We start from the raw sequence: 24,358 nt of genomic DNA, 5'->3' as shown, positions 1-24,358 counted from the left end.
CGACCCGCAAACCGGAAACACACGCCCACCGCCGCATGACTGACATCGATCCCCACCAATCGGGTCGCGTGGAGGTGGGATCGACGCATTGCGTGCTGGGAATTGTAGTCACCGCCTCCGGAACCGGCGTAAGAACTACAAATCCCAGGATGCGTTGCGGCACAGCGACTTAAAACCTCCCGGTCTGCAAAGTCTGGTTTCGTTTTATTAAAATATCACATTGTTTACATTGTGTTTTTGCAAGTAAACTGGTGAAATCGGGCGGCTCCGCTCCTCTGCGTTTTGAATTCACCGACGGTGCTTCGCAGTGTCTGCCGGGAGATGTAGTCCGTGTCACTGATGTCTATCCCAGGGTTCATAGCGCGGTGACGCTGCTGCTTAAAGATTTGAAAGCCACGAGTGAAGTGAACTCTAGACGGCGGTCGGTCGGTCCTGATCGCACGGTTACCCCAGCTCTAGGCTCAGAACACGAACGCTTCCAGATTCAATAGTTAACCAAACAGATCCAGATCCAGAGCCAAGTCAAGTCTGGACCCATCTTTTAATCCTTCATTGTCCTCGCGGGGGTGTTTGTTAGTTGCTGTTGGGGAAGGTTTAAACTAGAATGGCCCAGGGGGATGGGAACCTGAGCAGGGAGACAGAGGAGGGGGAAACAAGGATAGAAACAAAAGACAGAAAGGGAATAAGCAATAGTGGAAGGCAGAGAAAACGAGGGCGAAAAACAAATAGGGCCATGGTGCAAAATAAAACTAAGATGACTAGCAATCTTAAAAAGACAAGTCCAAAGGCATTGTGTCTTAATGCGCAGAGCATTCGCAATAAGGTAGATTGAATTAACAGTGCAGATAGATATTAACGGTTATGATATAGTTGTGATTATGAAGACATAGCTGCAGGGTGACCTAGGATGGGTACTGAACATCCAGGGGTATTCAATATTTAGGAAGGACAGGGAAAGGAGGTTGGGTAGCGTTGTTAGTAAAGGAGGAAATCAATGCAATAGTGAGGAAGCATATTGACTCGGAAAATCAAGATGTGGAATCTGTATGGGTGGAACTAAGAAACACCAAGGGGCAGAAAACATTGGTGGGCGTTGTCTATAGGCCCCCAAACAGTAATGGAGATGTAGGGAAGGGCATTAAACAGGAAATTAGAGACGCGTGCAAGAAGGGTACAACTATGATCATGGGTGACTTTAATCTACATATAGATTGGTCAAACCAAATTTGCAATAATACTGTGTACGTGATGGTTTTCTAGACCAATACGTTGAGGAACCAACTAGAGAACAGGCGATCCTAGATTGGGTATTGTGCAATGAGAAAGGATTAATTAACAATCTTGTTGTACGGGATCCCTTAGGGAAGATCAACTATAACATGATAGAATCATGTTAGGATCAGATCAGCCATGATCTTATTAAATGGCGGAGCAGGCTCGAAGGGCCGATTGGCCTACTCCTGCTCCTATTTCTTATGTTCTTATGTTAATTCCTCATTAAGATGGAGAGTGAAGTAGTTGAATCCGAAACTCGGGTCTTGAATCTAAATAAAGAAAATTACGAAAGTGTGAAGTGCGAGTTGGCTAGGATAGATTGGGGAACTTTACTAAAAGGGATGACGGTGGATAGGCAATGGCTAATATTTAAAGAATGTGTGCAGGAATTACAACAATTATTCATCCCTGTCTGGTGCAAAAATAAAACAGGAAAGGTGGCTCAACGTGGCTTACAAAAGAAATTAGGGATCGTATTAGATCCAAAGAGGAGACATATAAAATTGCCAGAAAAAGCTGCAAGCTTGAGGATTGGAAGCAGTTCAGAATTCAGCAATGGAGGACAAAGACATTGATTAAGAGGGGAAAAATAGAGTATGAGAGTAAACTAGCAGGGAACATAAAAACTGACTGTAAAAGCTTCTATAAATATATCAAGAGAAAAAGATTAGTGAAGACAAATGTAGGTCCCTTACAGTCAGAAATGGGGGAAATTATAATGGGGAACAAAGAAATGGCAGAACAATTAAACACATACTTTGGTTCTGTCTTCACAAAGGAGGACACAAATAACCTGCCAGAAATGTTAGGGAACCAAGGGTCCCGTGAGAGGAAGGAACTGAAGGAAACCAGTATTAGTAAAAAAAATAGTGCTTGGGAAATTATTGGGGCTAAGGCTGACAAATCCCCAGGACCTGATAATCTACATCCCAGAGTACTAAAGGAAGTGGAAATAGTGGATGCATTGGTGACCATCTTCCAAAATTCTATAGACTCTGGAACACTTCCTACAGATTTGAGCGTAGCAAATGTAACCCCACTATTTGTAAAAGGAGGGAGAGGAAAAACAGGGAATTACAGGCCAGTTAGCCTAACATCAGTAGTGGGGAAAATGCTGGAGTCTATTATAAAAGATATGATAACAGAACACTTGGAGGGCATTAACGGGATTGGACAAAGTCAACATGGGTTTATGAAAGAGAAATCATGCTTAACAAATCTACTGGAGTTTTTTTTGAGGATGTAACTAGTAAAATAGATAGGGGAGAACCAGTGGATGTGGTGTATTTGGATTTTCAGAAGGCTTTTGATAAGGTCCCACACAAGAGGTTAGTGTGCAAAATTAAAGCACATGGGATTGGGGGGAATATACTGGCATGGATTGAGGATTGGTTGACAGACAGGAAAGAGAGAGTAGCAATAAATGGGTCTTTTTCTGGGTGGCAGGCAGGACTAGTGAGGTACCTTAGGGATCAGTGCTTGGGCCCCAGCTATTCACAATATATATCAATGATTTGGATGAGGAAACTAAATGTAACATTTCCAAGTTTGCAGACGACACAAAGCTGGGGTGGAATGTGAGCTGTGAGGAGGATGCAAAGAGGCTCCAATGTGATTTAGACAAGTTGGGTGAGTGGGCAAGAACATGGCAGATGCAGTATAACGTGGATAAATGTGAGGTTATCCACTTTGGTTGTAAAAACAGAAAGGCAGATTATTATCTGAATGGTGATAGATTGGGAAAAGGGGAGGTGCAACGAGACCTGGGTGTCCTTGTACAGCAGTCGCTGAAAGCGAGCATTCAGGTGCAGCAAGCAGTTAGGAAGGGGAATGGTATGTTGGTCTTTATTACAAGAGGATTTGAGGGCAGGAGCAGGGATATCTTACTGCAGTTATACAGGGCCTTGGTGAGACCACATCTGGAGTATTGTGTGCAGTTTTGGTCTCCTTATCTGAGGAAGGATGTCCTTGCCATGGAGGGAGTGCAACAAAGGTTTACCAGACTGATTCCTGGGATGGCAGGACTGACGTATGAGGAGAGATTGGGTCGACTAGGCCTATATTCACTAGAGTTTAGAAAAATGAGAGGTGATCTCATCGAAACATATAAAATTCTAACAGGACTAGACAGACTAGATGCAGGGAGGATGTTCCCGATGGCTGGGGAGTCTAGAACCAGGGGGCACAGTCTCAGGATACGGGGTATGCCATTTAGAACCGAGAAGAGGAGAAATTTCTTCACCCAGAGGGTGGTGAACCTGTGGAATTCTCTACCACAGAAGGCAGTGGAGGCCAAGTCATTAGATGTATTCAAGAAGGAGATAGATATATTCCTTAATGCTAAAGGGATCAAGGGATATGGGGAAAAAGCAGGAACAAGGTACAGAATTAGACGATCAGCCATGATCATTTTGATACTCTTGGTCCTATTTTCTAATGTTTCTATTGTCCCATTACCACCCCACTTTTGCCTTGCACCATCATCCCTTTTGTCATTTAATCACTCCTGCCCTCCACCCTATCCCTTTTCTTCTTTCCTCCCCCCCCCCACCTTTTCGTTGCTTCCGTTCTTGCTTATAAACTTAAATCTCTAACTTATTCCAGTTTTGATGAAAGGTCATCGACTTGAAACGTTAACTCTGTTTCTCTCTCCACAGATGCTGCCTGACTTGCTGAGTGTTTCCAGCATTTTCTGTTTTTATTTCTATAAAATGAGAGGTATATGAACCGGTGGGGGGGGGGGGGGGGAGACATTTTCTAAGCCGAGGTGACCCAACAAGCACTGGGTTACAGAGGGATCATCTCAGAGCCCAGCGAAAGAAAGGCAAAACTTGGAACATAGACATTGGCCCATGGAAATTGCTCTGAGCAGCAAATGAACACTGCCTGCCACTTGCAAGTAACTAACTCACTGACAAACTTTTTACGGGCTTCTGGATGCCAACTTGCTTCAGTGGAGACCTGCAAAACGTGCAGCGGTCTTTCCCGGGCTTCTGCTGGCTGTGAGAGTGGGGAAAGGATCTCTCTCCCCTCAACCAAACAGCTTGAAGCATCCTTGTCAAGCCGTGCAATCAGAACCAGGAAGTGAAAGCTAGAGCAGTGAATTCATTATAAAATCAGTTAAAGAAAGCGAAATAAAGAGAGGGTGAGATTAAAAGTCAGATAAAAGAGATTTAAAAATTCAAATTTAAAACATGATTTTTAAATGTCCAACAACAATTAATATCAGGAGGAATGAGGCTCCACATTTTTAAAAGTTAATTTTCAGAGTCAGAGAGGTTGTTTGGCAGTCGTTAATATTTACCACGCCGTTAAAAGTTAGTTTAGACCTGATATAACTCAGCATACCTTTTGTCTGGAGAGGTTAGTTAGTTTCCAGCTGGGCAGTGCAGCAAAATTGCATTGGTCCATTCATTTATTCATTCAGCTGCCGAGCTGTCCTTCCTGCGCAGCTTTCAAACGACCAGGGCAAATGGTAGATCAGTTTCTGGATTTCTGCATTTGACTGCGTATGTGTGGTCGCTGGAACTTGCTCTTCGATTTGTCCTGAAATAATATTGAGCCCTGTTAGCAATGAGCAATTTCATGAGCAATTTCCAGGCATCGACAATGATACATTCAAGTTTCTTGATCTCTGCTTTAGCAATATGGCCTAATGGCCCTCACTACTACAGCCAATATGAAGGATTTGAAACTGGAACAATTTATGGATTAGTGAATAACCGTAGAAATTTTAGCTTTAGAGGAATCATGATAAATTTGGCTGGAAGTATTTCAGTTTAAGGGCCTTCAAGCAAGACTGGTGTGTCTGCTGAAGGAAGGGACATCAACTTTGACTTTGATTCATTTGCCGAGTGTATGTGTAACATTTAAAAGAGAACCAGTACTCCAAAGTTTTCATATTGTTTTGATCCTCACAGTAGACAGACTAGAGAAAACCAAACAAAATGCTGGTATTGGATGCGAAGCCAGAAAGTGCAATGGTTCCATATCTCCCAAGCAATGGCCTCGGCTCCTTCAAAGAAAGTTTAGGGACAAAAACTAGACAAATCATGAAAGTTTCAAAGACTTAACCAGTGCCCTGGTCGTGGCTGCAGTGCAAGAAGCAATTTAATGACCTAACCAGGTCAGGTAAAGTGAGTACAGTTACTGATTGACCGGCATGCTGTGGTGAACATGAACCCCCTCACATTGCCCTGCGAAGCGTACTCCATCACATCACTCCTCGGCTCAGTGTCAAGTTACCTTCACTTTCTGTGCACTTCTTCACCCTCCCCCCAATTTGTGCACCCACCTTTCCCACTCACCCCAAACCTAATGCAATGTGATCAATCTGTCTGTTAGTCACCCTCTGATGCATCTCAGTCATTGTCAGCCTGATCCAGAGCAATGCATCCATCGGATGACCTGGTCACCCTTACTCACTCACATGTCTGTACTTTCTCCCCTTGTAGGAGAAGAGAGCACAAAATGCAAGGGAGAGGAGTTGGACTGGAGGGGGTCCTCCACAAATCATGGCTCTTAGAGGAGAGGAAGACTTGGAAATAAGCCCAACGGTGGAGTGCCTGGCTGTTGGGATGCCAAAACTGGCACCCTGCAAACGTTTGGTGACAGAACTTTAACATCCCTCATATAATGTAGATTGATGTTATCAATGATTGACCTTTTGCACACCTCAGTATGCTCATCACAACATTACTTCTACGATGAATCTTAATATCGCTGTATGTTCTCTTCCAGGAGCGTCATGGATGAAGACGTGGATGAGGGCGATTCTTCAGAGAAGTTCCCTGCTGCTGAGGGCGCAGCGTCACATCCTAGTGAGCCATGCACTAGCGCAGATACTCACACCTTGGTGGGTCCTATTAGAGAGGTAGTTGGGTTGCCACTTGGTGAGTCAATACACACAAGTGAGCACGAGCAGACACTGGTGGCAGGGACAGCTATGGAGGGTCCGCGTCAGTGGGCGCACTCCTCTCCAAGCTCTGCTCAGTTTGGCACAGGTGCTGAACCCTGGGGGTCATCCTTGAAAAGCAGAATGATAGAGGTACAGACACGCCTTTGCAATGTACTGGAAAACGTGCCACGCTCAGTCTCCTCATTAGCACAGAGGCTGGAGGAGGCCACCTCCAGCATTAGTGGACTGGTGGCATAGGTAAGTGCGGGAATGTCTACGATAGAGAGAATGGCAGCCTCCATTGCACTTCAAGCACGGCTCACAAATGAGCCTGTTCAGGCCCTGGAACAGCCGTGTGGACTCAGGGTGAACAACATTCAGCCACCTTAAACAGGCAGACAGATACATTAGCACTGGCCCTACAAGGCATCACACATATCCTCCAAACTGTTGTCCAGCAGAGTGGTAGGAGTGATGTGGCCCTGGCCCAGGAGAGGGATGATGGCAAAAGGGGACATGGAAGTGGGGACGCCACTCAAGGCACTCCCACGTCTCACCCATTGGCACCCCCCCCCAACTGGTACTGTAAGATTATACCCTTGCCCAGTAGTGTAGCAGGCAAGTGAAATCACTGTAATGGTGTCTGTATGTGCATCTTATGATCTTTTGTATAATTTTGTGTGACTAAATACCATGGTGCTGGATGTGTAAACCACGCAGGACTAATACTAGAGCAGGGAGCTCTTAGATCACATCAATTTGCAAGAAAGGCAGCCTCAGCATTCCACCTTCTGGCTTGTTTACGCAAACAAAATCAGATTGGATAGCCATATGCAATGAAGCCTTACAAGGCTGTTTCAGGACACCTGGCCTGGGATCTGAAGGAGTCAAGGGAGGCCTGGAGAATTATGGACTCCTAGCCTTGACACAAAGGCAAGACTAGATAAGATGAGGAAAAACAGTCTTGAGCTACTGTGTAAAGTTATGATTGATTAAGACCAGAGGTGGGACACAAGCTGTTCTTGCAGAGTCCTGAAAGGTGGAAGATAACATGGGAGGCTGACCCTTTTTCCTTAAAGAAACAAAGAACTTGAAGCACCATTGGGCACCTCGCCCTTTTGGGAGACCACAATAGAGCATGGGTACCTATCAATAGTTGACCCTGGGTACACCCCCAAAAGTGGCATAAAAGAGAACCTCGCACTGGTAGTAGCTGGTAGAAATTTAGCAGGAGTAATGTAACTATGGCTGACTTTGGAGGCCCACCAAACAGCTATTTGATGAATGATCCGGATCAACAGAAGTAGGATTGAGGTCAAGGAGTCCAAAGTTCACCCCAGGCGGGGCAGAAGATGTGAGAGACAAACCAGTCAATGACGGTACCCCAGGTGGGGTGGAAAGCGCTTTCCTCAAGGCTCCTGAGACAGACACAACTCTACCCAGTACGGAATGGGTGATATGATCTCTTGCTCTGCATTGTAAACCACTGCCCCAACACTGCGTGTGTTGGTCCTTTTATAAATTTCAAAAAGGACGTTTTTTCCAAATTGGAGTCAGGTCAATTACCGGTAACTGAGAGTGAAACCTCACAGTACCCTTCATGCTGCCTCCTCTCCAGATGGGCGAGACTGCCCCCGCACAGGTGCAAGAGGAGCAGTCTTTGGAGGGGCTCCCACAGGCTCCAAAACCTAGAGGCCATAGGCCGAAAGCATCTAAGCAGTCCGGGTATGTATCTGAGCAACCTGCCACTACCTCTGCTGCAGCCACAGGGGATGCATCACATAAATGCTGTGGGAAGAGGAAGTTGAAGGTTTTGTAATCACCAAGGGTACGCATAAGGGTGTCTGACAGACTCATGTTTTTGATTTATATGTGGTTTTTGTTAAATGCATATTAAATGTTATGATTCTCACCACCACTGCCACATCTTGCCCATTATTGAGTCCCTTTTGTGAAAGTGCCCATTCATGTGCAACCATGGGGATGGGGGGCCGGTGTTGGTGGTCGTTCCAGGTGGTCTGAGTACTTGACTATCGTCACTTTGCAGATCTCTCTATGAGAATCTATCAAATATGAGTGACTCCCAGGCATCACAAACAGCCAAGTGAGGTGCTGCTCTGCCGATGGTTCGCCCATCGTCCCTCTCCTCCTCGTCTTCTTCAATGTAGATGGAAGGTGCTGCTGCTTCATGAGCACATGGGACCTCATCCACCTGTAGCCCTTTCTTTCGAGCGATGTTGTGCAGGATGCAACACACGACTTATTCTATGTACCCTCGCTAGCGAGTACTACAGGGCTCCCCCAGATCATTTGAGGCACCTGAAGCGCATCTTCAGCATTCCTATGGCTTGCTCTATGACAAACCTGGTGGTCATGTGACTCATTGTACCGCTGCTGTGCCTCGCTGGTGGGGTTCATCACAGGTGTCATGAGTCATATCTGTAGAGGGAATCCCTTGTCTCCAAGGAGCCAGCCCTTAAGTCTGTTTTGTGCGTGGACGAGGGCCGGGATGTTGGATTCGTGCAGAATGAAGGAATCATGGCAGCTGCCAGGGAATCTGGCACACAGCTGCAGAAACTTCCTCCGGTGGGCAATTAAGATAGTTGAAGTAGTTAACTGAATTGATGCGCATTGATGGAGTGATATCCTTTTCGGTTGATGAACAGTCCTGGCTTGTGCAGGTCCTCTGATTGCTACGTGTGTGCAATCAGTTGCGCCCTGTACCCTTGGGAAGTCAGCCAGAGAGTAGAAACCCATTGCACTCTCAGTCTGGCTGATGTTGTCAATGGGGAAGTTAATGTAGTAGGATGCCTTGGCAAACAAGCAATCTGTGACCTATTGTATGTGCAGACGATTGAGAGATCCTGGTGATGTCACTGGTGGCGTCCTGGAAGGTTCTGGAGGCGAAGAAATTGAGGGCACTGGTGACCTTAACTGTGACGGGCAATACGTGGCCACCAGGCCCAGCTGGGAACGGCTCTGCATGAAGGAGCCTGTAGATGTCTGTGACCACCTGGCGACTCAATCTGAGCCTTCGTAGGCACTGCTCCTCAGAGAGGTCCAGGAAGCTCAGCCTCTGCCTGTGGACCTTCTCACGAGGGTAGTGCCTCCTGCGATGTCGGCCCCTCCATCGTTCCTCTCTTTGCTCTCCTGCAGGTACTTGTGGCGCACCTCTGTCTTGTGGAGCTGCAACTCCCAGAACTGCACGACATGCCTGCCGCAGATGGTGGTGTGCCTCCTCCTCAGATGTACTACTGAATATATCCATTGCGCTCCCCCATCCTGATGGTGTCAGTTTGAGGGTGTCCAAAATGTAGGTGAATACGTGTGAACACAAGAATTCTGAGTGTCAACAAAAAAATCTCAGTCTAAACACAAAGAACTCCCAGCCAAAGGTTTATCTGAGAGAACTGCTTGCCCTGCTGCAAAAACTCACCTTTTATTCACTTGTCAATCACTGGTTCAGAGGTGCAAATGGCTGCTGGCTGCAACTAGCCTCTGCTTCCATGGCGTGTTTCAGAGGCAATGGGAGACACATTCAGGTAGAGTTAAAATCGTTGGTCTGCCTCAATACACAAAAATTTAATTCAGTTAACTACTTCAACTATCTTAATTGCCCCTTTAAATGTTATCCCGCAAGCAATTAAAGCCGGCGGGGCTTCTGGGTTTCAGAAGCGCGCGTGCACCCAGATGCGTAAAACATGGAATTGAGCGGGTTGGAGTCGGGATTCGTTCCCGCTCCAAACTTTAAAAATTTTTACTGTTCCCCCGCCCCCATCCCTCCTGTTCTTCGTGTTTAAAATTTAGGCCCATGTAACTCTTTCAGTTTAAAATTAATTGTGGGGAAGTTACTGGAATCTATCATCAGAGACGGTGACAGCACTTTTTAGCTGCTGGTCACAGAATGCCATTGGTAAAGTGCTGAAAGCAGGGTTGCTCACCTTCCCTCATGGATGTGAATTAGAACTGGCACGTGAGAGCTCAATAGTTGGAAATTGATTTTATTTTATTATTTTAAAAGTTAGTAATGAAAAAGGAACTCATAAAGCGAAACAACATTTCAGAAAGTAACCAAGTAGTTAATAATTCATTTATTTTAAATGAAACTTTTTGTTTCTTGACTATGTCTTTCCGCTGTATGCAATTTGCATACTCACAAATAAATCCAGCTGCCTGGGCTCTCTTATTAACTACCCTGTGTGGTACTGAGACCAGGAAGGTTTTAAGTTCAATTGCTGGCCTGTGCTGAATTACCTTATGTCAGCCAGGTGGTATTCTATAGTTGGCCTCAGCACCCCTGGGCTATAAAGGAAAAACACTGGCCAGGGTTTCTGCTGCTGATTGTTATCCAATGACTCCTGTTGGAAAGTGCATGTAGACATGGGGTTGGGGAGAACTCAATTGGGGCAGGCTGTAATGCCCTCTATGATCCAATAACCTATTGGCATTCACAGTCCAAGCTTACTGTTTGGAGAATGCACACTTGGATAAGGTAGCAGAGTGCTGTCAGTACCGACGGAATTTTACCCCTGTCTTTATAGAAGAAGGGGAAGGGAGAACATTGGGAAAGGAAAGAAAAACTTCCAGCTCTTTACTTCCTGATAAAAATTGTTAACAAAGAGTGTGTGTATTGCTGGAGTCTTTTTCAGTTACTCAAGGTAACATTTGAAGAGCACCCTATGAAATAAACAACAAGTATTTAACAAATTTTCTGTTTTGTTTTATGTTTTTGAAATGCTTGATAGTTAGCAGCTAAACTTTTAAAATGAATATTTAAGTGCATTTTGGTTTGGCCTTAAGTGGTCTGTACTGCATTTGTCTGTTTCACTAGCCATTGTTATTGAGTATGCAGCTGCCATGGCTCTCAGATATGTTCTTTCAAAAATTGCATTCTATTGAACTAAATGTTGCTCCATAAGATGTTGCTGAGCCCCATCAGCAACTATAGTCAATGTAAAATGTAAAAAAAAATCTCAGTATGGAACAAGTCCTTTCAGACTTGACCGCACTTGAGTCCAAGGCCTGAAATTTTGTACTGTGCAAGAAAACATTCTCGGCAAGCAGCTGTTTCTGTAACATAGTATTTCAAGTATGCCAGTTTCCTGTTAAACAAACGTCTTTATGTCATGACAACTTTTTCCACTTAAATCTGCTGCACAAGTTATACTTTCATGCAGTACCTGGCAAGTTTCTGCCTGAAAATACAACTTGTGCACAAGTTTAAATGATGTTTTGCCACCTGACAGAAATAGTTTGTGTGATTCGTACACTGATGCAAAGAGAAACCATATCAGTGCCAATGGTTTACAGTGACTGATTAAGTCAACCTCCCTTTTTAATATGTAGATTATGGGATTTTCTGAAATATTTACTGGCGTTCCGTTCTGTGTTTCATGTCCATTTTTCTGTGAAAAATGCAAACCACTGGAATTGACAATTGTTTAATGGTATTTGGGGAAGTTACCCAACAGTACCTTATGGATACATTAAATGATTTCCTTTTTCAAAGAGAAAGGAACAGATTAATTTTTTTTTGCATAATCTGACATGGTTAAAAGTGGTGGAGGGACAGATTCTGCCCTGTTGCATAATTGAGTTTGCTTAGCAATATTGATTCATAGAGATGATTTCACAGTCCATTTAGGCAAAGTCATGGTGTGAAAATTACTGAAATGGAGCCAGAGATGAATAGTGTATGTAAGCAATTAACACTGCTACTCTATCTTCCCAAAAGACAACTTCCAAGTTATTTATGAAATTAATTTCCTACTTGATTTACTAACAAGGAGCTCATTTTCTTATTGTAGCTTAATTTAATTAGCAGCGATTTATGGCAGGGGCTGCAATTCAAGCAACTGAGCACTTCACCCAATGAGAAAGTTCCAAATGGCGTATCAGGGTTTCAGCTGGAACTCATTTGGCTGCGTTTTCTCCAGTCCCTTGGTTTTCTCAACTTCTAATAGGCCAGCTGAGAGTAAATAGTTTTTTTTAATCCTTCCAATTTGCTCCCTCCATCTCCTACAGCTGCTGAGTCATGCTGAGCCATATATCCCCAAGCAGCAATTGTCCTCTGGTACTTCAACAAGGTGTCCATTCTTTATGACAGTAAATGTTTGCCTGCTGTTTGACCATGAGAGCATCATTAGCCTTTACCTTAGCTCCATACAAGCAGACTTTCCAGCAGGAATCACTGGACAGCAATCAGAAGTAGGAACTCTGTCATATTTTTCTCTTCCCTTTCCCAGGGACAATAGCCATCTCTAGTTTCATGCTGTTGTTCCAGCTGAAGCTGCTTTTGTACTGTCTTTAGTGTTGTGCTGTGCCACCAGCTTCTGATGCGTGGGTCTTGCGCAGCCAGTGGGCAATACCGAATAAAACTTGCCAGATTCACTGAAGCCAGTCAAACTGGGTCTTCTTGGCCTTACTAAATCTGCCAATTTTATTTTGATATTGCTATCGGCTGCGTGAGACCTGCGCATCAGGAGTTAGTGACATTTGAACAGCATTGAATGCAATCTAAAAGTAGCTTGAGATTGGCTAACGCAGCACAAACAGAAAATGAAACGTGGGATCTTCTGGTCCTTATGGCTCAGTTCACACTAGGCAGCAAATTTACTAAATGAGCTTTGGGAGACATAGTTTAAAGGCAGCCTGTGGTAGTGATATATTCTGCTGGAGGAGAAGAAAAAGTTGCCTCGCTCCCTTATCACAGCTCCTGTTGGCAATATTGATGGCTGTTACGCAGATATTCACAGTCCAGTCCCCAAAAGAGGATTAGATCAGGACAAGTTAAGTTGTCATTGGAGCAAATCGGAATAAAACTAGTGTTTATGGAATTCACTTTATTTCTTGATGAGGGCACCATCAAATTTGCTTTGTGCATATATTGCCATCTAGTGGTAGTTATATAATTCTCACTCTTCTCACATAAGAGTTAAAGCCAAGTTGCAAATTTTACATTCTTTATATTAAAGCTGCTATGCTCCCACAGGCTGCTTAGTGGTACAGTTTATTAGCATATTAATAGACTGCAAAGTGGAGTGGTAGAGCATAGGTAATGTTTACTGTTTCCCGCATGGAAAGTTTACATCTTCTGATTGGATCTTCAGGGGAGGCAATGAACAATTAGGAAAGGGGAAGTTGGAAGGCAAATTGCCCTGAACTGCTCTGGTGCAACTCTTGCTCTCCATTTATACAGCAATATTGATAGAGGCCTTAAATTGTGTTTTGAGGGAATGAAATAGCCCAATTGATAATTAAAACACTGTGTGAAGTATAAAAATACGAAATTGCTTTATGAAAGATGCTGTGCTCTGTGGTAGTTGTAGTTATTTTTTTTCAAGATACAGGCAGCATCTTATGTCTGCTCTTTGTCCTGAGTTCCTACCACTCACTAGTCAAAAATAAGAAGGAGGCATATGACATGCATAGGCAGCTGGGATCAAGTGGATCCCTTGAAGAGTATAGAGATTGCCGGAGTAGAGTTAAGAGAGAAATCAGGAGGGCAAAAAGGGGATATGAGATTGCTTTGGCAGATCAGGCAAAGGTGAATCCAAAGAGCTTCTACAAATACATAAAGGGCAAAAGGGTAACTAGGGAGAGAGTAGGGCCTCTTAAGGATCAACAAGGTCATCTATGTGCGGAACCACAAGAGATGGGTGAGATCCTGAATGAATATTTCACATCGGTATTTACGGTTGAGAAAGGCATGGATGTTAGGGAACTTGGGGAAATAAATAGTGATGTCTTGAGGAGTGTACATATTACAGAGAGGGAGGTGCTGGAAGTCTTAACGCGCATCAAGGTAGATAAATCTCCGGGACCTGATGAAATGTATCCCAGGACGTTATGGGAGGTTAGGGAGGAAATTGCGGGTCCCCTAGCAGAGATATTTGAATCATCCACCGCAACAGGTGAGGTGCCTGAAGATTGGAGGGTAGCAAATGTTGTGCCTTTGTTTAAGAAGGGCGGCAGGGAAAAGCCTGGGAACTACAGACCAGTGAGCCTGACATCTGTAGTGGGTAAGTTGTTAGAGGGTATTCTGAGGGACAGAATCTACAGGCATTTGGAGAGGCAGGGACTAATTAGGAACAGTCAGCATGGTTTTGTGAGAGGAAAATCATGTCTCACGAATTTGATTGAGTTTTTTGAAGGGGTAACCAAGAAGATAGATGAGGGCTGTGCAGTAGACGTGGTCTACATGGACTTCAGCAAAGCATTTGACAAGGTACCGCATGGTAGGTTGTTACATAAGGTTAAATCTCATGGGATCCAAGGTGAGGTAGCCAATTGGATACAAAATTGGCTTGACGACAGAAGACAGAGGGTGGTTGTCGAGGGTTGTTTTTCAAACTGGATGCCTGTGTCCAGCGGTGTGCCTCAGGGATCGGTGCTGGGTCCGCTGTTATTTGTTATTTATATTAATGATTTGGATGAGAATTTAGGAGGCATGGTTAGTAAGTTTGCAGATGACACCAAGATTGGTGGCATTGTGGACAGTGAAGAAGGTTATCTAGGATTGCAACGGGATCTTGATCAATTGGGCCAGTGGGCCGATGAATGGCAGATGGAGTTTAATTTAGATAAATGTGAGGTGATGCATTTTGGTAGATCGAATCGGGCCAGGACCTACTCCGTTAATGGTAGGGCGTTGGGGAGAGTTATAGAACAAAGAGATCTAGGAGTACAGATTCATAGCTCCTTGAAAGTGGAGTCACAGGTGGATAGGGTGGTGAAGAAGGCATTCAGCATGCTTGGTTTCATTGGTCAGAACATTGAATGCAGGAGTTGGGATGTCTTGTTGAAGTTGTACAGGGCATTGGTGAGGCCACACTTGGAGTACTGTGTACAGTTCTGGTCACCCTATTATAGAAAGGATATTATTAAACTAGAAAGAGTGCAGAAAAGATTTACTAGGATGCTACCGGGACTTGATGGTTTGACTTACAGGGAGAGGTTAGACAGACTGGGACTTTATTCCCTGGAGAGTAGGAGGTTAAGGGGTGATCTTATAGAAGTCTATAAAATAATGAGGGGCATAGATAAGGTCGATAGTCAAAATCTTTTCCCAAAGGTAGGGGAGTCTATAACGAGGGGGCACAGATTTAAGGTGAGAGGGGAGAGATACAAAAGGATCCAGAGGGGCAATTTTTTCACTCAAAGGGTGGTGAGTGTCTGGAACGAGCTGCCAGAGGCAGTAGTAGAGGCGGGTACAATTTTGTCTTTTAAAAAGCATTTGGACAGTTACATGGGGAAGATGGGTATCGAGGGATATGGGCCAAGTGCAGGCAATTGGGACTAGCTTAGTGGTATAAACTGGGCGACATGGACATGTTGGGCCGAAGGGCCTGTTTCCATGTTGTAACTTCTATGATTCTATGATTCTATGATTCTAAAATCATTCTGCACCAAAAGGTACAAAAGATAATCCCCTGTATACTGGGCATTATTCTACTGTAAAGTATTGAACAATGTCCAGATTTTTCCCCCCATTGACGATGAATGGTGGGGGTTGGAGCTTATGCACTCCCAGAACTGATGCCCACTGGAGGGTCTTTAGTACTTTCATAATGAACTGAGCTTTGGAGAAGATTTTTAACAGGTACTTTATTTTCTTGATCTTTCTTTAGCTCGGTGTGCGTTTTTCCTTACATCGCTGTGAAGCCCCTTGAGACCTTTTCATATGTTAAAGATGCTATAGAAATGCAAGTCATTGTTAAAACTATGAAAGTTCAATCAGCTGAATAGGCTTTAGATTTTCAAAACTTTTGATGAAATTCTGTCTAAGTTGCTGAGGGGATGGATAATTGTTTTTCTTATTTGTATGGTTTGAGAGAGACATGATTAACTAGTGAGTGAATATATGGATTAATTTACTTTAAGGTATTTTTCTCGAACCTTGCTCTGCCAGCATCAAGTAACAGACCCATCTGTCCTCCCAAACAAGACAGGTAGCACATGTTATCATTCCACCAACATTCCACAGCAAAGACATGTCATGGTTTCCATCTTAATTTTACTTGTGTCATTTACTGCCCTTTCAGTCATTTTCCTCCCATTTGCACATTTTATATTTATATCTGATTTTTGATTTTATTGCTTAGATATCTCTTTTTGATTTTTGCTTCCTCCAGGTATCCTTTTTATTATTGGCTTGCCTCACTGGACCCTTTTAATAGTTTTACCTATAGCTCTCTTACAGCTCAGCACCTCTCCCCAAAAACAACAATTTATTTTTCAGCTGATGTCCCTTTAAGATTTATTACTGCCTGTGCTACCCTTTTGGTTAACATACAACACCTCCTCCCCTTAAAATACTGCTAGACCCTGGGATCCCAACCCAAAACTGCCAGATCCCACGCTTCCTTCCCAGTGATCCCAGATCCCAGCGCCGTGCCTGGTGCTGATAAAACCAGAAATATTATTTGGCATAACACCTCAATTCTTATAAAACTTCCAAATCACAATGAGCAATACAACAGGAGATCTGTGTGTGGCACACACTTCCAGTCCGCAAATGTTTCGTTATGTAACACCTTTAATGTCAACACGACAAAGGAAATCAGTGTAAGCATTTTTGAAGGGTTTCTGTGTGTAAGCAGATATGTAATGGGGAAAACTGTATATGAACATTTCATCACCGTGGTTTGTTGATAAACCGATTGAATCGCTCAATATATTTTTTGGAAAAACTTGTTTTTCTAATTTTTTCTTAGTAATTGAAAATTCTAATGTCAAAACTAAGATTATATATTTCACAATAACATGATCAAATTTATCCATTGAAGTTTTTTGTATTTTTTATTGCCTTCATTGAAGTTTCATTTGAAGGCCTCAGCATCTCGAAAAAGCATGGGCTTGGACTTTCTTTTTATTCGTTCATGGGATGTGGACATCGCTGGCGAGGCCGGCATTTATTGCCCATCATTAATTGCCCTTGAGAAGGTGGTGGTGAGCTGCCTTCTTGAACCGCTGCAGTCCGTGTGGTGAAGGTTCTCCCACAGTGCTATTAGGTAGGGAGTTCCAGGATTTTGACCCAGCGACGATGAACGGAAATATATTTCCAAGTCGGGATGGTGTGTGACTTGAAGGGGAACATGTGTCTGCTGCCCTTGTCCTTCTAGGTGGTAGAGGTCACGGGTTTGGGAGGTGCCGTCGAAGAAGCCTTGGTGAGTTGCTGCAGTGCATCCTGTGGATGGTACACACTGCAGCCACTGTGCGCCGGCGGTGGAGGGAGTGAATGTTTAGGGTGGTGGATGGGGTGCCAATCAAGCGGGCTGCTTTGATCTGGATGGTGTCGAGTTTCTTGAATGTTGTTGGAACTGCACTCATCCAGGCAAGTGGAGAGTATTCCATCACACTCCTGACTTGTGCCTTGTAGATGATGGAAAGGCTTTGGAGAGTCAGGAGGTGAGTCACTCACCGCAGAATACCCAGCCTCTGACCTGCTCTTGTAGCCACAGTATTTATGTGGCTGGTCCTGTTAAGTTTCTGGTCAATGGTGACCCCCAGGTGTTAATGGTGGGGGATTCGGCGATGGTAATGCCGTTGAACATCAAGGGGAAGTGGTTAGATTCTTTCTTGTTGGAGATGGTCATTGCCTGGCACTTGTCTGGTGCGATGGGGGGAATTTTAACCCCCCCCCCCCATGATAGGCGGGAGAGGATTGTGTGGGGGTTAAAATTGCAAAAGTCTGAAACCCGACCCCAACCCACTGCGAACGCACCCACTTCCGGTTTAACCGAGGCAAATTTAGATGTGGCTGAGTAAACCCCTCAGGAGAGCTGGGTCCTTGATGATAATATGTTAATGAGGGTCCTTTCATGAGATTTTGGCATCGATTTGAAATAATCACCTCCTGCATGGGTTTCCTGGGGCTCAGGAAACTTGGCAGTAAAATGGAGGCGAGATTGAACGACACTTAATGGGGATGGTTAAAGGTCAGGTGTCCCGATATGAATAAAGGCTCAGAGCTCACAGTTGTTTTCTCAGTTCCTTCTGGGAAACGGTTTGGTGAGAGTACTTGTTGTGATAGACATAATTGTACAGTTTGGAGGTGTGCACACAGACAACATCAGGATGGTTGGCACCATGGCTGCTTTAGATTGGATTTTGGACGAGGAGGACAAACAGAATCCACAGCAGCAAGGGCGTGCTGTGGTGGGAGCTGCAGGTGGAGAACAGAGAGGTGGACAACAGAGAGGGGAATGACAAAGGGGTCGAGTTCGCAGGAGGCACTATCCACCTAATAGGGTGTACAGGCAGAGGCTCAGCTTCCTTGACCTCTCGGAAGAGCAGTGCTTCCGGAGGCTGAGATTGTCACATCAGGTGGTCACAGACATCTGCAGTCTCCTAGAAGAAGACCTGGTCCCTGCTGGACCTGGTGGCCACGTATTACCAGTAGCTGTGAAAATTACCACCACCCTCAATTATTTTGCCTCTGGTTCCTTCCAGGCTGCTACTGGAGACATACCGCAGGTCTCCCAGTCGGCTGCATATAAATGCATAAGGCAGATGATGGACGGATTGTTTTCCAGGGCTGGGAGTAATGTAAACTTCCCGATGAGAATAGCCAGAATGAGCGGGCACTTGGATTTGTGTCTTTGGCTAGCTTCCCACAAGTACAGGGTGCCATTGATTGCACACACATGGCAATCCAAGGACCATCAGATCACCCAGAAACATTCGTCAACCGCAAGCAATTTCATTGCATCAATGTTCAGCTAGTGTGCAACCACAAGAAAAGGTTCATGCAGGTCTGCGCCAGTTTCTCTGGCAGCTGCCATGATGCTTTCATACTGTGGTAGGCCAATGTCCCTGACCTGTTCGTACCTGGAACCAACCTTAACGGGTAGCTGCTAGGCGACAAAGGATACCCCCTTCAAACCTGCCTGATGACACCTCTGCATTTGGGGAGGGCAAACAAGGCAAGGGAGTACACAATAAATGAGAGGATACTGAGAGGTGTAGAGGAACAGAGGGACCTTGGAGTGCATGTCCACAGATCCCTGAAGGTAGCAGGACAGGTAGATAAGGTTGTTAAAAAGGCATACGGGATACTTTCCTTTATTAGCCGAAGCATAGAATATAAGAGCAGGGTGGTTATTCTAGAACTGTATAAAACACTAGTTAGGCCACAGCTTGAGAACTGGTTTAAGGTCTGATCACTACATTACAGGAAAGATATCATTGCACTAAAGAGGGTACAGATGAGATTTACAAGGATGTTGCCAGGACTGGAGAATTTTAGCTACGAGGAGAGATTGGATAGGCTTGGGCTGTTTTCATTGGAACATAGAAGGCTGAGGGGTGATTTAATTGAGGTACATAAAATTATGAGGGGCCTAGATAGAGTGGATGGGAAGGACCTATTTCCTTTAGCAGAGGGGTCAGTGACCAGGGGGCATAGATTTAAAGTAATTGGTAGAAGGATTAGAGGGGAGCTGAGGAGAAATTTTGTCATCCAGTCGGTGGTAGGGGTCTGGAACTCACTGCCTGTAAGGGTGGTAGAGGCAGAAACCATCAACTCATTTAAAAAGTACTTGGACGCGCACTTGAAGTGCCATAACCTACAGGGCTATGGACCAAGTGCTGGAAAGTGGGATTAAGCTGGATAGCTCTTTTTTGGCCGGCACGGACATGATGGGCCGAATGGCCTCCTTCTGCGCCTTAACTTTCTATGATTCTGTTCACCCATTGCACATGCAACAATTGGTCCCCGTCATTTCATGTCTTCACATTCATCACCAAGCAACTGAAAAGCTGAGTTGCCACTCGGCAGGCCAGAATGGTGAACATGGGAAAGTGGTGCAAATAAATAAATTTTGTGTGAGTTAATAAACTTAATAACATTTTCATAAAAACCTATGTGCACACCCTTGGTGAACTACAAAGCTTTTCTTTTCCTTTGCCTACTGCTCCTAGGTGCTGCAACCCCTGTAGCTTCAGCAGAGGTAGAGGCAGGCTGCTCTGACCCCTGCTCTGACTTTTGAGATGCTCTTGGCTGATGACCTCTGGTGTCACAGACTCTGCCAAGGACTGCTCCGCCTGCACCTGTGCAGGGGCAGACTTGGCCATTGGGAGAGGAGGCAGCATGTCAGGTACTGGTTGGAGGTAGGGGGGAGGCAATGGGTGAGACGTGGGAGCACTTTGCATGGAGTTCCCACTTCCATGTCCAAACATCTTCCGGTTTCACGCCCACCATCGCCCCCCCACCCCCCGGCTCACAACCCGCCTCTGCGTTATTATTGGGCTTGATATTTTTGCCCAGATTGGTGACACTTTTAACTGAAGGCAGGTCCTGTAATCTGAGAGTGCAGTATACATAATTTCTCAGAATGCAACAGTATGAGTTAAGCTAGCCAAATGATAGAATGCTTCTATTTGTTGTCTTTCAAGATTATTTAATGAGGGCACATTTCAAATGATTTATTCAGGCAAAATTAATATTAACTTTTTTAATAGAGGCTTTATGTGTCATGTGTATGTGCGAGAGAGAAAGAAAAATAAAACATGACAGACTACTGATTACGTACTTCATTTTAGCTTTAGGATTGTTTTTATAATTTTGTTAAAATTTAACAACTTGTAACAGCAGAGGATTTTGTTACGTTGCAGGATGACAGAAACTATGTACTGCCAGTATGAATATTTAGGAGATTTAATAATTCCAAAGCAGGAAAAAATGAATTGCTCACTATCCTCACAACACAAAATCGACATGTGATGCTGAATTTATAATAAGATTTGCCGCTAGGATGTATACTTCCTTTACGACCTCTGTTAAAAGTGGATAGATGCCACAATGTAATCCACATTGTGTGACAGTTGGCCACCTTATGCATTCGATATCAAAAGCTCTGGCTTCAACTACAGTGGACTGTGAACCTCACCTTGAAAAACCCACCACTGCCCTGCACTGTTGCTGAATTCAGGGCTCCAGAGATCGCAGTGGTGTAATGTAAATGCAGCACCAAGAAATGGATGAGGAACCTATTCAGAGATTGTAGGCCTATTCTATTGTTCCATTCATAGCCAATTAACTGATTGTAGATTCCCTTCAAAAATGCAGGTGATTTTATTAGACAAATAACAGTTTGTAGGTGTGTTGTAAGTCCACACAATAGCATATGTGGGAGATTTTTTTAAATTGGCCTGTGAATCATAACAAGTAGGATATGTATAATACAATCTACTCCTATTCACAAGGTCACTAGATAATTACAGATGAGGAAGGTTATTCTGTCCATCTTAACTTATCCATCCAGAAAGACTCTATAGATCTCCCATTGCTGCATTTAATTGTTTCTTAAATGATTCCAGGATTCTTGCCTCCACTACTCCAGCTGTAAGTCTATTCCAAATGTTGATGGCTGTATGAAGAAGAATTTCCTAATATCAGAACTGAACACAGTACTCAGTGTGGTCTGACCAGAGCATTGTATGGTTTGATCAAGACTTCCTCTGACCAATAATCTACTATTTTGGCTATGTAGTTCAACATTCTATAGGTGTTGTTGATTGTTGCTTTGCATTGGTTGGACAGGTTTAGTGTCAAGTCTATTGAGACTCCTAGGCCTCTCTCAAGTTCCTTAGCTATTTCAACACCATTCTAATTCAAAGTTGTTCCTTGCATGAGAAAATTCAAATTGATCAGTGATTTGAATTAAGCAAATAGAATAAAATCGTACTGGAGGTTCTTTTTAGTGCCATTCAAATTGGAATTATCCAGTAATTATTCAATGTTTTGGAGTCGGTGTCTGCTCGTCTGTGTTCAGACAAGAACCAGCTCTGTTCCTTACTGCTGCTCCCAGCCGCTACCAGATGCTGCTCTGCGGCGGGGGATGGAACTTTGCTGCACAGTGTTGGTGAGAATTCCTACTCGTAGCAAGCAGCTAAATTCCATCCCTTGAACCAACAGCATCACATAGCAGCTGCTATCAATAATGTGGGTTAGAGCAAGGAGCAGAGGTGAGCGGAAAAAGATACCAGCATGAACTGGAGTTGGGGGGGGGGGGGGGGGGTTGGAGGCGGGGGTGGAGGCGGGGCTTGAGGAGAAAAGTGTCATATGAACTGAAGGAGATGGGGAGGGGTGACAGCATGAAGTGGGGAGGAGGGGGAGAGTGTCAGCATGATCTGAAGGTAGTGAGAGAAGAGTACCACAATGCACTGGGTGAGGGGTAAAAGAATGCCAGCATAAACTGAGGGGGAGGGAGAAAAACCCTAGTGTGAAATTTGGAGAGAGGAGCGGGAAAGAGTACCAACGTGTATTGGTAGAAGGGAGGAGGGAGCTGGTGTGAAATCAAGTGGGAGAAGATGAACATTGTGAATTGAAGATGGGAGAAGAGCGCCAGCATTCTTTGGGGGAGGTAGAGGAATACCTGTATGAACTGGGGGGATGGGGTGCAGAATCCCTTTGAACTGGATGATGGAAAAAAATAATGCCTCCATGTCACTGACAATCATAGAAACTATTTAAAACAACTTAGCAATCAAATCTAGCTACAGAAAGTACCTGTACTTACGAAAGAAAGAAAGACTTGCATTTATATAGCATCTTTCACAACCTCAGGACCTCCCAAAGCGCTTTACAGCCACTGAAGTACTTTTGAAGTGTAGTCACTGTTGTAATGTATGAAACGCAGATGCCAATTTGTGTACAGCAAGGTCCCACAAACAGCAATGTGATAATGACCAGATTATCTTTTTCTCGTGATGTTGGTTGAGGGATAAATATTGGCCAGGACGCTGGGAAGAACTCACCTGCTGTTATTCAAAATAATGCCATGGGATCTTTTATGTCCACCTGAGAAGGCTGACAAGTCTCATCTGAAAGACAGCACCTCCAATAGTGCAGCACTCCCTCAATACTGGAGTGTCAGCCTGGATTTTATGCTCAGGTCTCTGGAGTGGGACTTGAATCCACAACCTTCTGACTCAGAGGCGAGATGGCTACCAACTGAACCATGGCTGACACAGCACAATTTCTCCACAAGAAAACCCCCCGCAATTTTTGCCACAATCTTCCACTCTACCAGGCGACGGAATGTTGGGTATATCTGCAATTTACTTTATGACAAATCCACGCCTTGCATGTCATAGGTTTATTTTCAGAGCTGTTTTAATTTGTCAACTTTGTTGAATCAGTTGGTCAGCTTTTGTTAGCTTTCTAGGTTGGCACGTATGTGCCTAACACCTGGGATATTTTCAACCGATATTTAACATAGCTTTCTTTCTTTGTAGGGGTGCTCCTGTCAATGATTTCTATTATTCTTTATTACACTTACATTTTCCACAAAATGTTTTTCTGACTGGAGTTGAAAAGCAACATTCCATCCAACACACGCATACCGCAGCATTAGCGTAGAAATTAGGCATTTAGTCTCCTAATTCTACAAATGTCATATTATTTAGCATATCTTGATAGGCATGCTTTGGAAAACCCTGCAAGGGGTTTATTTTCCTCAGCATTTTTCCCTTTCCTTCTCTTCAGATGATTCCTGCTGGGGTATGGTTCCACGGGTACCGACAGCCCTCCTGTATCTTGCCTAAGTGGTTATTCTTCATGTGTGATTCTGGAAAATGATCGTCAGCAAGCTATTCACCTGTAGAGGGCATCACAGCTGAGCTGGATTCTGTTCTTACCTGACATCTACCACATCCATATTTTCTAACATGAATCGTTCTATAATGATTGGGAGTGGGAGTCCTTGATAATTCTCTTCTTTCTCACCCAAAGTGTTGAGGACAATTGTCACTCACATACTACCACCCTAGCATGCCGTTCTAAGGAACATTTGCAGGTAAATTTATTTAACTTTTAACACAAATCCTCTAGAGGGTGCTGCAGACTAGAAAACACGATGTTGGAGTGATATTTGTCCTGTGTACTGCTTGTTACAATTATGTTGATCTTTTGTTGGTATTGTACATGGTATCCTTTAAAGTATAGCATTGCAGAATGTGGTGTAAGTGCTTTTTTTTAACAATGCTAACTGAAATATATTTTTTCCACAAAAATGCACTGTTAGATCTTATAAGTCCACGATAGTGTTTATAACTAGTATTTCTATTTGTCTCTCGCACCTCTCTAACCTGACTCTCATCAGATCATGTAGAGTGACAGTTGTAGCAGACTCATTATTATATGTCAGTGTGTGTCACTGTTATATGTCATAGGAACAGGAG

At 44.1% G+C, this 24,358-nt stretch overlaps 1 long non-coding RNA gene across 1 annotated transcript; it reads left to right on the top strand.

The window, feature by feature from the left end:
• The first annotated feature begins 5,154 nt into the window (after window positions 1-5,154).
• LOC137335474 (uncharacterized) lies at window positions 5,155-8,090 on the top strand. The gene is made up of 2 exons (XR_010966427.1): window positions 5,155-5,882; window positions 6,016-8,090. It is a non-coding gene; the product is annotated as an uncharacterized lncRNA (long non-coding RNA).
• Window positions 8,091-24,358: the final 16,268 nt, after the last annotated feature.

Source organism: Heptranchias perlo, chromosome 19 (genome assembly GCF_035084215.1).
Source record: "Heptranchias perlo isolate sHepPer1 chromosome 19, sHepPer1.hap1, whole genome shotgun sequence".
NCBI lineage: Eukaryota > Metazoa > Chordata > Chondrichthyes > Hexanchiformes > Hexanchidae > Heptranchias > Heptranchias perlo.
Note: the sequence above shows the minus strand (reverse complement) of the source record. Positions and strands in the feature narration are given on the sequence as shown.